The sequence below is a fragment of the Lynx canadensis genome, chromosome A3, assembly GCF_007474595.2.
Source record: "Lynx canadensis isolate LIC74 chromosome A3, mLynCan4.pri.v2, whole genome shotgun sequence".
In the NCBI taxonomy this organism is placed as follows: Eukaryota; Metazoa; Chordata; class Mammalia; order Carnivora; family Felidae; genus Lynx; species Lynx canadensis.
This window is the reverse complement of record NC_044305.1, coordinates 10,802,308-10,817,290: the sequence shown is the minus strand read 5'-3', so window position 1 is coordinate 10,817,290 and position 14,983 is coordinate 10,802,308. Positions and strand designations below refer to the sequence as shown.

Below are 14,983 nucleotides of genomic sequence, written 5' to 3'. Positions count from 1 at the left end.
AGTGTCTGTCTCAGGTGCACACTTCCCTCAGTGAGTCTACAAGAGGCCTCCCTCCTCCCCAGTGTGAGGCCGCCCCCGCCAGCCCCAAATTCCATCTCCCGCCCTCACCCGCCCTCCTCACGACTCTGAGGGCCCCCGAGGGTCCCCGAGGGCCCCGTGGAGTGAAGAGTGGGGCAGAGGTATTTGGGTCTCACTTGGCCCCGTGGAAATGCTGGCAAGGGGTCCTTTCCTTGTGGGGTGCGCCTCCTACCCCTCCCCTGAAAGCCCAGCACCCATCACTGCCCCCCATGACCCTTCCGGAGTCAAGGAGGGATGGCGACCCCCCCCATGGGGCCCAGGAGGGAGGGCCCTCTGCTTTCAGCCTGGAGCTGGCAGGGGCCTTTGGGGGTGTGTTTCCCACCCTTCCTGCCATTCCATTAGCTGGAGCGGGATTCCTGGGGAGGGCAGGGGGGCACGGAGAGAAAACCGGTCCTTGTTTTTATTAACTTGGCCAGCCCCACCTGCCCTCCGTCCTCCCCTCCTCCCTCTCTCTCCTTCCTCGGTTTGCGTGTGTGGGGGGAGGCCCGACGAGGGTGCAGGGCAGCCGGGCTGGGGTCTCCCAGCGCGTCGGGAGCAGGGCCAGGAAACAGTCCCCCCACCCCTGTGCCCAGCACCAGGGGCCTAGACCTGCCCCCTGCCCGTGTGACTTGTTGCTGGCTCGGCCGGGGCTGGCCGAGGGCGCCCGGGTGTGCCAGCCTGCGGGTACCACCTCCATCACGAGCCCCTGAACCCCAGGCCTTTTACCTCTGACCCAGGCTGCCGGGGGGTGGTGCAGGCAGTCCGTCCACAGACTGAGGGGAGGGCTGACTGGTGCCCCGGGCCTTCCGTGCCCAGGTACAAAAGCGTACACGGTCCGTGCTCCGATTTTAATGCTAATGCACGTGTTTGTGTGGTCCACGGTCCTTCTCTTCATCCTGCACTACGTGAACGTTTTCCATTAGACCTTCACGTGGATTCTTACAGCGTTCCAAGATTCTGACTTGTGGATGTGAAGTGAGCATCGTGCCTCTCTTCCCCTGTAGCTAAGCCCCATCTCTGGCATCTTTTGGCCGCGTGTCCGTGGGCGAGTTGCTGTAAGCCCCGGGCCGCTCAGCTGCTGGTTCGTGGACACGGGCGTGACCACAAAAGCTCTGCTCGCTGGGAAACTGGTTTGGGTTTGATGTGAAGTGACGAGGGCCTCCACCGAAGCAGTGAGAATGGAAAGGACGAGGAAGACTGTCCGAAGGAGGGTTCTGTGGGCATTGGCGGATCTGCAAAGCCAGCGCTGCCTATAAATAATGGAGCGATTCAGGACAGACCGCCTCCTCATCTAGGGGGGCGCAGGTATCGTGGGGATGGTGACACAGAGCCGGCCCTGCAGCGGCGTGCACCATTCTCCACCTGCCCACGCCCGCAAGGCCGGAGTGCTGCTTTTAGCCCCATTGTACAGGTGAGCAAACTAAGGCACAGAGAGGGTAAGTAACTTACCCAAGGTTACACAGCTGGGCATCAGGATACGAGCCCACTTTCTTAACTCTGTCCCCTCTTGCCTTCAGAGAACACTGTGATCTCTTCCCCCAGCATGCTTGTGTCTAGGGGGAAGAGATCACAGTGACCAAATCCTAAGAAAATGCAGTATATAGTTGCCTCGAAAGGGGACCCCGGCTTGCTCTGAGGGAGTCAAGGGTGGCCTCTGAGGAAGGGCCATGTAGGCTGGGGCCTGGATGGGGGAGTAAGTCAGTCTGAAGACAGGAGAAAGGGTGCTTCTGGCAGAAGGCACTGTGGGCCCAAAGGCCTCAGAAGGGGCCACACGCAGTGCTGAGCCACGGTCAGAAGTGCGGTGTGGGTCGGCTGAATGGACAAAGCAGGGAGTTGGGGGACATGAGGTTAGGGCCAGATTAGACAGGGTCTCAGGCCACAGAGAGGAGTTTAACATTATTCTGAGGGCAATGGGGAGCCATGGAAGGCTTCACAGCAGGGGAGTGGCATGGTAAGCCTGCTTCACTTGGAGAACTGCCAGGGCTCCTCCTCTGCCCTGAGCGAGGGCTGGCATCCAGGGTCAGCACTGCCTTGTTGAGACCTGGATGTGAGAATTGAGTGGGGCGAAGGGTGCCCTCCAAGCTCTCGGCTTCAGTTGGTAGGGGGGAGCGTCCTCAGCCTAGAAACGTCACATGTGGTGCCCTGAGCACCCCGATCTTCACCTCCCCCGCAATCAGAAGAGAGAACGGAGGCTCCAGGTGGGGGACCCAGGTCTCCTGGATGAGTGTCTGGGTTCCAGAGACCCCGCCCGAGGACGTGGCTGTCAGCCCAGGTCGGCACACAGGGCCCTTCACATCCGGAGATCTTTCTCGGTGTGTGTGGAAATGGAAGCGTGAGATGGAACTGGAACCGGGGGGGGGGGGGGGGGGGGGGGGGCTGGGGCCTCCGAAGGGCAAGGGAGACCATGTCGGGTGTCGCTGTGGTCCCCTTGGCCCAGGCCCGGTCGCACGGGGCCCAGTGGCCACCCCTGGTGTTCTGGTGACCGCACCGGGCCTCCCTCTTCTGCACCTGTGCCCGGAGGCACAGAACCGCCTCACTCGTTTGTTTGTTTGGTTTTCTGCCGAGCCGAAATATCTTGCTCACGAGGTGTCATTCTGATTAAGTTTCTGATGGATAAGAGTGCGATGCTTTCCAAGGAAATCTCTTGGGCTAATGGCAGAACCGCTTGGGGCCTGACGCCCACACAGAGCCGGGCTGCCTGGTTAGATTGCGGCCCGGCCCGGCCTAGCCTGCCCGGCCCACCTCTTCACCCGACAGATGCCCGCCGGGCAAGCCAGTAGTGTAAAGGAGCGTGTCCGCCGGGTGTGGGCCAGTAAGGAAGGGTGGGAAGGGAGGCACATCCGCAGCTCCCTGCACGGGAACGAAGGGGTGGCCGACCGTGGCCAGATGTTCCTACTTCAGACAAAGGTGGCCGTCGAGAGTCTTACATGAACCTTCTGACGTCAAAAAGTCAGTAAGTCATTCTTGTAAGTGTTGAGCACTGGGGGGCAACGTGCTGCAGCTGTGAGTTGTGCCCCGCGTGCTCCCAGCTCTGGGTTTTAGGCTGATGGCCTGTAACCCCACAGACGTCACCTCTCCAGAGACTTCTGGCAGCAGGGAAGAGCGAGGAGGCATCCTCTTGCCTCTTTGCACCAGCCCCTGCAGGGACCCTTCAGCCTTTTCGTAGTGGCGTGTCCGCTCTCGCTCCAACGATCACGGTTCTATCGAGCACGTATATGAAGGGCTTTCTGTGCCTTGTCGCGGCTTCCCCATAACAAGCCTGGAGGTGGCTGTTGTTATTCCGGTTCGTGGGGAAGGGACCGGAGGTTCAGAGGGGTCTATTTACTTGCCCAGGGTCACGGAGCGTAAGTGGTAAAGCAAGGATCTAATCCAGCTTTGATCTTGTTCAGCGCGTCTCTCCCCTTGCTCCGTGCTCCTGCTAAGGGCTCAGACCTCAGCATCAATGTCATGGTTGCACACTGAAGGTCCTTAGGTCAAATGTGCCCTACCCACGTAGGGTCTTCGCCCCACTTGGGGTGTGCGTGTCTGTGTGCGTGTGTATTCAGTTGGAATTAGTTGCCAGCCTTTTTATTTTTTTAAGTGTATTTATTTTTTTGAGAGCGATAGAGAGCGAGTGGGGGAGGTACAGAGGGGGACACAGAGGGAGACAGAATCTGAAGCAGGATCCGCACTGGCAGCACGGAGCCTGGCGTAGGGCTCAAACTCATGAACCTCGAAATCATGACCTGAGCTGAAACCAAGAGTCAGACGCTTAACCGACGGAGCCCCCCAGGCGCCCTGCAGTTGCCAGCATTTAAAAAACTAATTTCACATAAGAACCTGTACTTTTTTTCTCAAGAAAGCAGAGGTCTGGGCTCCTGGGAAGCGTTCCTGCCACACCACCGTCGGCCGGAGTCACCCACACTCAGCACCTGCCTCTGGGCGTTTGGTCTTCCAACCCAGGTGGAGCACATAGTAGGTGTTCAGTAAATATGAATCAGTGGGTGCTCGTAAGGCTTCCGTGGCCCCTGACGGCCTCCCCAGATTTCTCTGGAAGCCGTCTCCAGGCAGTGGAGAGCCCCGGGAAGAGTGTCCTGGCCTGCCCCTCTCCCCTGCAGCTCCCCTGCAGCTCCCCTGCAGCTTGGGGCCGCCTCTGGGACTTTCAAGAAGGTAATGGAGATTGTGGGCGGAGCAGCCCTGCCCAGGCCGGCCTGTAGGAGTCAGCAGTGCCAGGCTCGGTGTCTCCTCCCCTCCCCGCTCGCCCTATGCACCACCCCCCAGCTCCCTCCCCACCCAGGCCTGTAGAGGGAGGGAGGCTCTGCCTGGCTGGGGCACCTCCCCCTCCCTCTGCCCAATCCCCCTGGAGGGGTGACTCCCGGAAGGAGGCAAGGCTTGGCTGGGGCTTTATCTGGCGGTGGAGGCCGAGCCAGGCACCAACACAAAGGAGGCAGAGGAGATTCCAAGGCTCCTTCTCCGGGGCCCTGAACTGGCCTCTTCTTCTCCTTCTGCCCTTCATCCCTTTCGGTAGAAACGCAACATGAGCGGTTGGCAAATATTAACGCAACAGCGGAGGGCTGAGTGGCGCTTGGTCCCCAGCCCCCCTACTCGCCCCCCCTCCCCACCACACCAAACTGGCCCTCAGTGAGTTACACACTCACACGGTCATGGATTTGTTTGACTCCAGATATTTGGTGGCCTGTGTGCTGGGGAGGGACAGAGGGCTCTGAGCAGGCTGGTTTGCGAACCAGTTTTTTTTTTGTTGTTGTTTTTTTTTTGTTTTTTAAGCATTGCATTCTCGTTGAGATTTTGAAGTTGACCAAGAAAGTTCCTTTCAACAAGAAGGAGCTTCTGTTTCGGGGGGACTGTTTGCTGAAGCCTGTGTGGGAGAATTCCACCTTCTCCATGGTCGGTGGGACACAGTTCCCCCTCCCCAGCAACACAGCCACCAACTTTGACATCCACTCCCCGCATCCCTGTGACCGCAGCGTCCCCATCGGCTGGTGGATGCTGTGCCCTTTGCATATGCTGGTCCCCTGCCTAGAATACCCTTCCTGTACCCTGCCTGATAATGTTTATTCATTGCTCAAGGCCATGTTGAATGTTACCACCTCTGGGAAGCTGCCTGAATGCCCCCAGGCAACGTTCCTCTGAACTTCCATTGTCTGCTCTCCTGTTGGCATAGCACCTTGGGGTGCTGTGTTTTTACGTGTTGTTTCCCCGAGACTGAGAGTTTCTCTTCCCCAAGACTGAGAGTTTCTCGGGGCTGGGGACTGTCTTATCTTTGACTTAGTAGCAGCCCGGGCCCTCTGGGCTCTTCATTGGACCAGCAAAAGCTAGCACTTTACCTGCCCTGGCTGGGTTCACCTGTTGCATACGTACTGTTACCGTTTCCCCTTGACAGATGGGGAAACTGAGGCTTAAGCAAGCTGGAACGTCTCGACTTAGCCAGGGGTTGGTTTGGTTCATTTGAATTCGACCCCATGTTCTTCGTGCTCCCAGGGTCAAAATCCAAACACTGGAATCAGGTCGCCCCAAGTGAGGCTCTGGGGCCGGGCAGAGACGGCCAACTGAGGAGGCAGGCGCCCTCAACTCCAGCCAGGAACAAAGGCTCAGAGTGGCCTGACCTTGGTCTTTTTTCAAAAAGAGAGGTCGGGAGTAAAGACTTTTATGTGAAATCAGTTGATTTTGGAAACAAATCTGAGACTCCAAAGAAATCTCGGGGGACCTATTGGCCCACAGGCCTCCACAAGCCTGGCCAGGGGTGGGGTCCGAGCCTGTTTACTGAAGGAGTCGGACTGTCCCCCTCCAGGTAACCCTTCATAGATTCTGCCTTCCCAGTTCCCATCCCCCCGCTCCCCCCAGAGTGTAGACCAAACTCCCATGGTTCTTGGAGGGGGTAGTTGAGAGCATGGGTTCAGATCAGGGTTTCACAACCTTAGCACTACTGACACGTGGGGCCAGATCGTTCTTTGCAGCCGGACGGTCCTGTGCATCATACGATGGTCTCTGGTCCCTGGTCTCTGCCCATCAGATGCCTCCAGTCAGGACCATCATTAAAGTCCAGGCATTACAAAAGTCCCTGGATGCAAAATTGCCCTGGGTTAGGAACCACTGGCCCAGATGAACGACCGTCCTCAGAACCGATGATCGTGTGTGGGACACATCATTGCCTTTGCCTTTGTGTGTCTCCTATAAATATGGACAATTCCCAAACGTTTAAAAACACATGAAAGCATGGGTTCTAGAGCCCAAGAGCCCCGGGTTTGTGCCTTGATGGAGTTGCTTACTAGCCCCGTGGCCTTGGAACGGGGTCTCGACTTTCCCGTCTGTGAAATGGGGTAGCGGTGCTCGAACCCCGTGGAATCAGCGTGCGGGATTCCCTCTGCCCTTGGCAAACTTGTGTCAGGCACCAACTGTGACCTGAGCACTGACTTCTATCACTGGAGGAGGAGCCGGGTTTCCCGAGGACTTTCTGCACGGCGGGACCCGTGCTGGGTGCCCTGGACTGAACTCGGTACTCGTTTCCTCAGTTCCTGCTTGCCGTGGGCAGGCGGGCTGCCATCACTGGCCCGTGTTAGAGAAGGGCCGCTGGGGCAGGGAGAGGTGAGGTCGCTTGCCCGCGGTCAGGGAAGAGAGCAGCCCGGGTGGCCGCAGCTGTCTGCAGCGCGTTCGGGGCGGCCTGCTGCCCCCGGAGATCGGGATTCGTGTGCGGCACTCAGCAGCTGCTCTGAGCATGGGCCGTGGGGATCCGTTTTGTAGAAACTTCCCTTGGAGCGGCCGAGGGTTCCGCCCGCACCCCCACGAGCTTGTGCGGAGCTGCTGCCCGTCCCACCAGTGGGAGTTGAATGGGGCAGCTCGCTCTGCCCCGGAGCCACTGTCCCACCTGGGCCAGCCTCCCCCTGCTCATGCCAGGACCACCCCCGGCCTGGCCGAGGTGGCGGCTCGGAGCAGGACTCCTGGGCACAGGTCTTGCCCGAGGACATGTCCCAGGTGAGGCTGGGCCATCGGGGGACACAGGCACGGGGGGCATCTGGGGTCCCCCCTCTGAGTCCCCACCCCTTTCAACACACTGGGGGCCATACTGGCTGCCACGTGGAGAGTCAGCCCGTCAGGCTCTGTGTCCATCTGGACCCCCCTGTCCGAATTGTTCATCTGCTTGCCTCTCTCCGTGCGTCTCTGTGCCTCTGTCTCTCCTTGGCTCGCACACAAGGCGCAACGCCTCACCATGCCCCCTGCCCCCGTTCCCTGTCACCTCTTCCCCCACCCAGGGGTCTCACCAGGACCCCACCCTCCTCAGATGGAGGGAGGTGCGGAGCGGAGGGACCACGAGGTCTGAATCCGCTTCTGCGTCCGCTGGCTGGGCTGCACCGCGGACGTCCCCTGCCGTTCTTGGGGACATAAGCGCACCCAGGGGGAGTCCTGCAGTGGCGCGTGGTGCGGGGGAGCCGTCGGTAATAACAGCTGTGAAGTGAGCCCCACAGTCTCCCCAGAAAGTAGAGCTCCCAGGCAGGTGCTCTTAGCAGGTGGATCTGAGGAGGGCTGCGTGCCTCCGGCTCTAGCACGTGACCGGAAAGGAAAGAGAGGTCAGGGGACTGGCGTGGCCGTGGGCGAGGCCCGGCTGGCAGAGGGCGGGCAGGTTCTGAGGGACGTGACGAGTGCAGGGCAGCCCTTCGTTAGCACAGGCACCTGTGTGACGCCCGCAGCCGGGGTTGGGGCTTCTGGAGGAAGCGTGACCCCTTTGATGCCTAAGGAGCCCGGGAGGCTCTTGAACTTGGCTCTGTTCACGGTCCGCTTTCTTCGCGGGAAAATAAAGCACGTCCCGTTAAGCAGTAAACTCATCCAGGTGCCTGTTCTGGCTGATACCATTGCACCTAGTGATGCGGCCAGACCTAAAGTCAAGGCCAAAGTTCCCGTTACTTGGAGAGTCCTAATAATTAACCTGGAGCCTCAGGCAGAGGGGGTAATTCCGGCTTTCGAATGCAGTGAGGAGCCGGAGCAGGGAGGGAGCTCGTTCCAGGCTGGACATCGTTGAGCCCCGGAGGGGAGGTGCCCGCTGGGACCCGGGTTGGGGATCTTGGCGCTGTGGCCCTGGCACCAGCTCTTCTCATCCTGTGTCTGGAAGCTTCTTAGCCGATGTGGACCAGGCTCCAGAGGCCTCGGGCGATACCCCAAGGAGTGTGTGTGTGGGAGAGTGGGGGGAAAGGAGCGGCTCAGGTGGCATCAGTCACTGGTTCGAGAGAAGTGGGAGACCACGCCGGGGGCTGCTGCTGGGGCTGGCTGCCAGAGTATTTGTGCCTGGTGTGGCCTCCTGTAACTTGTCACTGGCCAGCAGGCGTCCACTGAGTATCCTCTGAGCCAGCTGCCTCGGTCGATATAGGAGCCATGCCTTTTAGCGGCTGGAGGATGTCCCAGCACTTCCAATTTTTGAGGCTCCTTGTTATTAAAAATCAAGCAGTGCCCAGAATTGGCTCCCACAACTGTGATTTAGTTTAAACGTTCGTGTTTTGAAACTGAAATGCATTTAATGCTAAAAATGCAACGTTATGAAATTGTACGCTCGGGCTCTTTGTAAGCTACCGACGGTGTTTAAAAAGAATATGAATTCAGGGAGCCATAATAATAATGAAATTAGCCGGCATTCAGTGAGCACTTGGTATTTTCTAAGCACTTTGCAGTTCTATGGGCATAACACCCCCTGAAGTAAGAAACTGTCGTTAGTCCTGTTCACCAGGTGAGAAAACTGAGGCACAGAGAGGTTAAGTAACTTGGCTAAGATCACACAGCTAGGGAGGGGGGACCACTGCCGTCTGAGAGATGTAGGAATGGGCAGCTTCCTGTGCTAGATGGAGGGACCTGATGTCAGTGCTGGCAGCCCCACGTGGGGCTTCGGAGGGCATGTCACAGTGCAGGTCCAAAGCCCTTTGTGACCGCCCCCCCCCCCCCCACTCACACCCTCACTCCCCAGGCAGCATGAGCCACTTTGGAGGAAATGGGCAGATGGTAGGAAGCCCCTTAGGCTTGGCCCATAGGTCCCCCGGAGGCCCCAGGAAGTGAACTCGGCCTCCACCCAAACTGTTTCTGTTTTCTCGAAAGCATGTTGGGGGGTGGCCAGCATGGTCAGCCTGAGAGGTATTCTCCCGGGCTTCTTTCCCTCGTACCTTGGGCTCTTCCTCCTGAAGACAGCCCCACCCATCCCCCCTCTGTGCTGAGGCCCACCCTGGCCTCTTCCTCCCCCACATTCCCTGTAAGTCCTCCTTGGCTGCACCAGGACCCCAGTCCCTGGGCCGGGCTTAACTCCTTTGATGCCAAATCTCCATGGGCCTCCCCTCTGTTCTTTTGGTCACCCGTACATTCACGTATTTGTTCGTTCATTCAGCAAATACTTACCCACTGATACTTACCCACCGACCTGGATGAGCTGTTCGCTATTTTGTATCCTTGGAACAGAAAATATTCCTGCCACCTGGCAGGTGACAGTCTAGTGTGCCCCGGGGGAGATGGAAAAGTGAAGAAGCACGGGGAGATGGGTGTCTGAGGGTAGGATGTGGTCAGGGAGGTGGCTGGTTTGCTGAAGGAGGTAGAAAGGGCGTGCGCAGGGGTCCTGGGCGGCTGTGGGAGCAGTGAGACCTGAGTGGGCAGCCTGTTGGAAGTCGGAGGTGAAGGGGGTGGATGGAGCAGGTGTGGGGCCAGCGCTGGGACTCAGCTCTGGAGGGTCTGAGGCGGGATCTGGCCTGCGATGGTCCAGGGAGAGATGCTGTTGGCCTGGACCTGGGCGGGTCAGGGCGGAGCTGGGGAAACAGGGTCTATTCCTCGTGTGTGCACGGGGCAGGGTATTTAATTGAATTTTTTTGCAAAAATTGTAGATTTACACTCAGTTAAGCAATAATATGGGGGGGGGGTGCCTGAGTGACGCAGTTGGTTAAGTGTCCAACTTTGGCTCAGGTCGTGATCTCGCAGTTCATGGGTTCGAGCCCTGCATCGGGCTCTGTGCTGACAGCTCAGAGCCTGGAGCCTGCTTCAGATTCTGTGTTTCCTTCTCTCTCTGCCCCTTCCTCTCTCTTTCTTAAAAATAAATAAGCATTAGAAAGGAAGGGCGGGCATCGCTTCTCAGCCTTTTGGCTAAGATCAAGTGTAAAAAGGAAGGGAGAGAGGAAGGAAGGAAAGAAGGATGAATGAATGAATACAGAGAAATCTCTTGGAAGCTTAGCCCCTTTTCCCCCAGTGGAAACATTTTGCGAAACCTTAGTATAATAACATCATGACCAGGTATTGACATTGATACAATCAGCTGGTCTTAGGGCTCCCATTTTGCTTGTCCTCATTTGCAGGTGTTTAGGTTCTAGACAGTTGTATAAATTCTACACGTTTATATTAGTTAGCCTCCTGTCTCCACCGCTAGGGTCCACACTGAACAGTTCCAATCTTGCCGGGATCTCACCCCTGCTCAATCCCCAGCAGCTACCACTCTGCCCTCCGTTTCTAAAATGTTGCTATTTCAAAAATGTTCTAGAAATGGAACCCTACACCATGTAACCTTTCAGCATTGGCTCTTTTCAGCATTATTCTCTGTAGATACATCCAAGTCGCTGCGTGACTCAAGAGTTTGTCTGGATGTGTTTGCAGGGCAGAGGCCTGGTCGGAGATGCTAGTGTGGGGTTCGGGGCTGGAGGTGTCCGGCATGGAGCCAGAAGCTGAACGAGGTCACCCCAGGAGACAGAGGGGATCTAGGTCGATGACCGAGCGCCAGTCGATTAAGCATCTTAGTGTACCGGGCGCAGGGATGTGGCCAGCCCACGGAGACAGATGATGTCCCTGCAGCTGGGGTGAGGCTGCCTCGGGGCCGGGTGTCTGCGGTGGGCGTGGAGGAAGCGGTTCACTCACCATCTCCCCCTTCCTCCCCTTTCTCTCTTTGCAGCCAGAGGGCTGGGCCCCGGTTGAGGGTTTAGACCAGGGTTTCCAGGGGTCCTGAATAAAATGGGAAAAGGGCAAAGCGCTGCCCCTAAGGTGAGATAGAGTCCCTTCAACAAAGACTGACCTGACTCCCGAGATGGCCTCCGTCCTTTGGGAAGAATATGATTTCTTTGACAAAGGGATGGGGCTGGCAGGTGGGGGCCCGGAGGGGGGGTTTCTTGTGTATCTGGTGCAGCAGCCTGGCTTGGGTTCGGAGAGGTCCTGAATGCACGGAACAGCTCGTGCACTCCTGTCACCATCCCCTCCCCTCCGGGTCCTTGTCCCCAAAGCGTCCCCACCCCTGCCACCGCCTTTCGGGGCGTGCCTCCCTTTTCTCTTGGCCCCCGTGCTTCCCTCTCCTTTTCTGTCTTACTCCCTCACTCTGTCCGTCTTCATTCTCTATCTCTGTTCTCCCTCTCTCCCCGTTCACCACACATTCCCCTCCTCCTTTTCATCTATTTCTGCTTTTTCTCAGTCCCCTCCCCCATCTTGTTTCCACATTTTCTCTTGCTCTTTCTCTCCCATTTGTGTGTGTCTGTCCCTCTTGTGTCTTTCCCTTTGTCTGCGTCTCCGACCCCGTCTCTCGTTACCTCCTGCTCTGTCCCATCCCTGCTGTCTTCATCTCGAGCTTTTCTTCTTTTCCTCACTCTCAAGTATTATTTTTCCAGACCTTGGAGATCATCCATTGCCACCCTCAGGGGGCCCAGTGGATAAAATGTCTTAATCAGACCAGGACAGCGCGGGAGGCGAGCTCCCGTAAAAGGGCTTCCCAGGGCGAGTGACAGGGTGACATCAGTGTGGTGGCCGCAGCCCGGGCCACCCGCTGGAGGGGTTGGCGGGCCCAGACCAGAGCTCTGAGAGCGCCTGCATCTGAGGAAAGGGTGGATTGAGAGGAGACTCCCAAGGCTGCCTGGATGTCTGGGATGGGGGAGAATGGGCACAGGTGACAGTCTGGGCCTTGCCTCTGAAGCAGATTCCTTCAGCTGTCGGGAGGCGACTGCTCAGCCCTGGGGAGTCTTTCTCCAGCCCAGGCAGGGGTGGGGGGGCAGGCATGTAGGCGGCTTCATGGCACCTGCTGGTTCTGGACACCTCCGAACGGCTTGTGTATCTGATGGAGAACAGCTGCCCACACTGGGGACCCTGACAAAATGGTCAATTGAGGCTGTGTTTGCTTTCTGCTCCCCAGAGCTATAACCGGTGCTATTTCCAACATTCTTTTGTGGAGCCAACCACCTTCAAGGCCAGGCAATGGAACCTCCAAGGATTCTACTGCTAACCGGCATCAGAGTGAGAAATGTATAGCTCCCACATGACAGTAGCCAGCTGGGGAACCTTAGCCAGCTGTTGGTTCGGGCCACGGACACTCATCTGGAGGCGGACCACCCACCAGTGGCTGGAATCCAGACACAACCGGGCCTCCTGTGGGTCGGTGGAGAATCTGTTTGACAAGGAGGTTGCTAAGCTGAGCAGACCCCTGGGAATAAGAAGCTGCTTTGATGCTCTGGGCTGGGGAAGGATCTTCCCTTCCTTGCTCTGTGCCAGGAGTGGGTCAGTCTTGGCTCCAGACAAATCCGTTCGCTGATGTCCCCCTCAGATCCACCATTGCTCCTGCTGTGCCCTTTGCCCCACCATGTCCTCTCAGCCAGGAGTGCTGGCCTCACGCTGCCCACGAAGCCATCCACGAGTGACTTTTTTTTTTTTTAACATTTATTTATCTATTTATATCCAAGTTAGTTAACATCTAGGGCAATAATGATATCAGGAGTAGATTCCAGTGTTTTCTCCCCTACATATAACACCCAGTGCTCACCCAAACAAGCGCCCTTCTTAGTGCCCCTGCCCCATTTAGCCCATCCCCCCACCCACAGCCCCCTCCAGCAACCCTCAGTTTGTTCTCTGTATTTAAGAGTCTCTTATGTTTGTCCCCCTCCTTGTTTTTCTTTTGCTTCCCTTCCCTTATTTTCATCTATTTTGTATCTTAAGTTCCACATATGAGCGAAGTCATATATTTGTCTTTCTCTGACTAATTTCACTTAGCATAATACCCTCCGGTTCCATCCACGTAGTTGCAAATGGCAAGATTTCATTCCTTTTGATTGCCAAGTAATACTCCATTGTATATATATGCCACATCTTCTTTATCCGTTCATCCATCGATGGACATTTGGGCTCTTTCCATACTTTGGCTACTGTTGATCGTGCTGCTATAAACACGGGGGTGCATGTGTCCCTTCGAAACAGCACACCTGTATCCCGTGGATAAATACCTAGTAGTGCAATTGCTGAGTTGTAGGTAGTTCCATTTTCAATTTTTTGAGGAACCTCCATACTGTTTTCCAGAGTGGCTGCACCAGTTTGCATTCCCACCAACACTACAAAAGAGATCCTCTTTCTCCGCATCCTCGCCAACATCTGTTGTTGCCTGAGTTGTTAATGTTAGCCATTCTGACAGGTGTCAGGTGGTATCTCATTGTGGTTTTGATCTGTATTTCCCTGATGATGAGTGATGTGGAGCATTTCTTCATGTGTCAGTTGGCCATCTGGATGTCTTCTTTGGAGAAGCTTCTATTCATGTCTTTTGCCCATTTCTTCACTGGATTATTTGGTTTTTGGGTGTCGAGTTTGAGAAGTTCTTTAGAGATTTTGGATACTAACCCTTTATCTGATATGTCCTCTGCAAATATCTTCCATGAGTGACCCTTCTGAGGCATGGAGACAACCGGCCCTGGGAGCCCAGAGATCCTACAACATCTGCAGGCCCCCTTGTCAAAGCTTATTAAGAATTTCAGGCCAGCGATAGAGCATCAGAGCAAGTGCGGGCCTGTGTGTCTATGTGGATGGCACGCCCACGAGCCGGGCCCTGTCTGTCCCCTACAAGTGTCATGCCTTGAGTGAGGTCCTAAGCCTGCTGAGTCTCAGTTTCCACATCTGTGTAGCGGGATTTATAGTTACAGCCTCTGCACAGGATTGTCATGAGCAGTAATTCAGAGAACATAACGGTCGGTGGCCGTTCTTATGACTGGTGATGTTGATATTATTATTTAGTAGCTCATAACGGTCGGTGGCCGTTCTTATGACTGGTGATGTTGATATTATTATTTAGTAGCTCTTCTCTGTGCTGTTCCCTCAGTGCTTTGCATATGCTGCCACGGATGTGCTTTATTATATTTATTTATTTACTTAAACATTTTTAATGTTCATTTATTTTTGAGAGAGTGTGCATGCATGTGAGCAGGGGAGGGGCAGAAGGAGAGGGAGACACAGAATGTGAGTGGGGGAGGGGCAGAGATTGGGACACAGAATCCGAAGCAGGCTCCAGGCTCCAAGCTGTCAGCAGAGAGCCCGACGCGGGGCTCGAACTCACGAACCTTGAGATCATGACCTGAGCCGAAGTCGGATGCTCAACTGACTGAGCCACCCAGGAGCCCCTAGCTTTCCATTTTTTTAAACAAGAAGCTTGAAATCCATCTTTTAAAGAGAAGAGGCATTTCATTCAAAAACTTGGGAACACAACCAGACCAAAGGAGCAAGAGACAGCACAGTGGAGGCCAAGCGGGATGCACCTGTGGGTCTGGGTTGGGCCCATTGGTGACCTTAGTGGCAGGGCCTGAAGACAGCGGTGAAGAGTCTCATTTTATTCTCACCATCACAAGGTACTTACTGGAGGATCAAGTTTCTTTTTTTTTTTTTAATGTATTCTTTATTTTTTAATTTTTATTTGTTTATTTTGAGAGAGAGAGAGGGCACAAGCTGGGGAGGGGCAGGGAGAGAGGGAGAATCCCAAGCAGCACGGAGCCCAACATGGGTCTCGATCTCAGGAACCGTGAGATCATGACCTGAGCCAAAACTGAGGGTCAGATGCTTAACCGACTGAACCACCCAGGCTCCCCGGATCGGATTTGTTTCTTAAGACAATCCCTCAGGCTGCTGTGCGGAGAATGGGTTAAGGGCCAGAGCGGCCCCTGAGAGGTGGCACAGACAGGACACCAGTGGTGAT

General features: G+C 55.9%; 1 protein-coding gene across 4 annotated transcripts in view; it reads left to right on the top strand.

The window, feature by feature from the left end:
• BCAS4 (breast carcinoma amplified sequence 4) overlaps positions 1-14,983 on the top strand; it is a 60,279-nt gene that overhangs the window by 36,165 nt on the left and 9,131 nt on the right. The gene's annotated exons all lie outside the window — the stretch shown is intronic.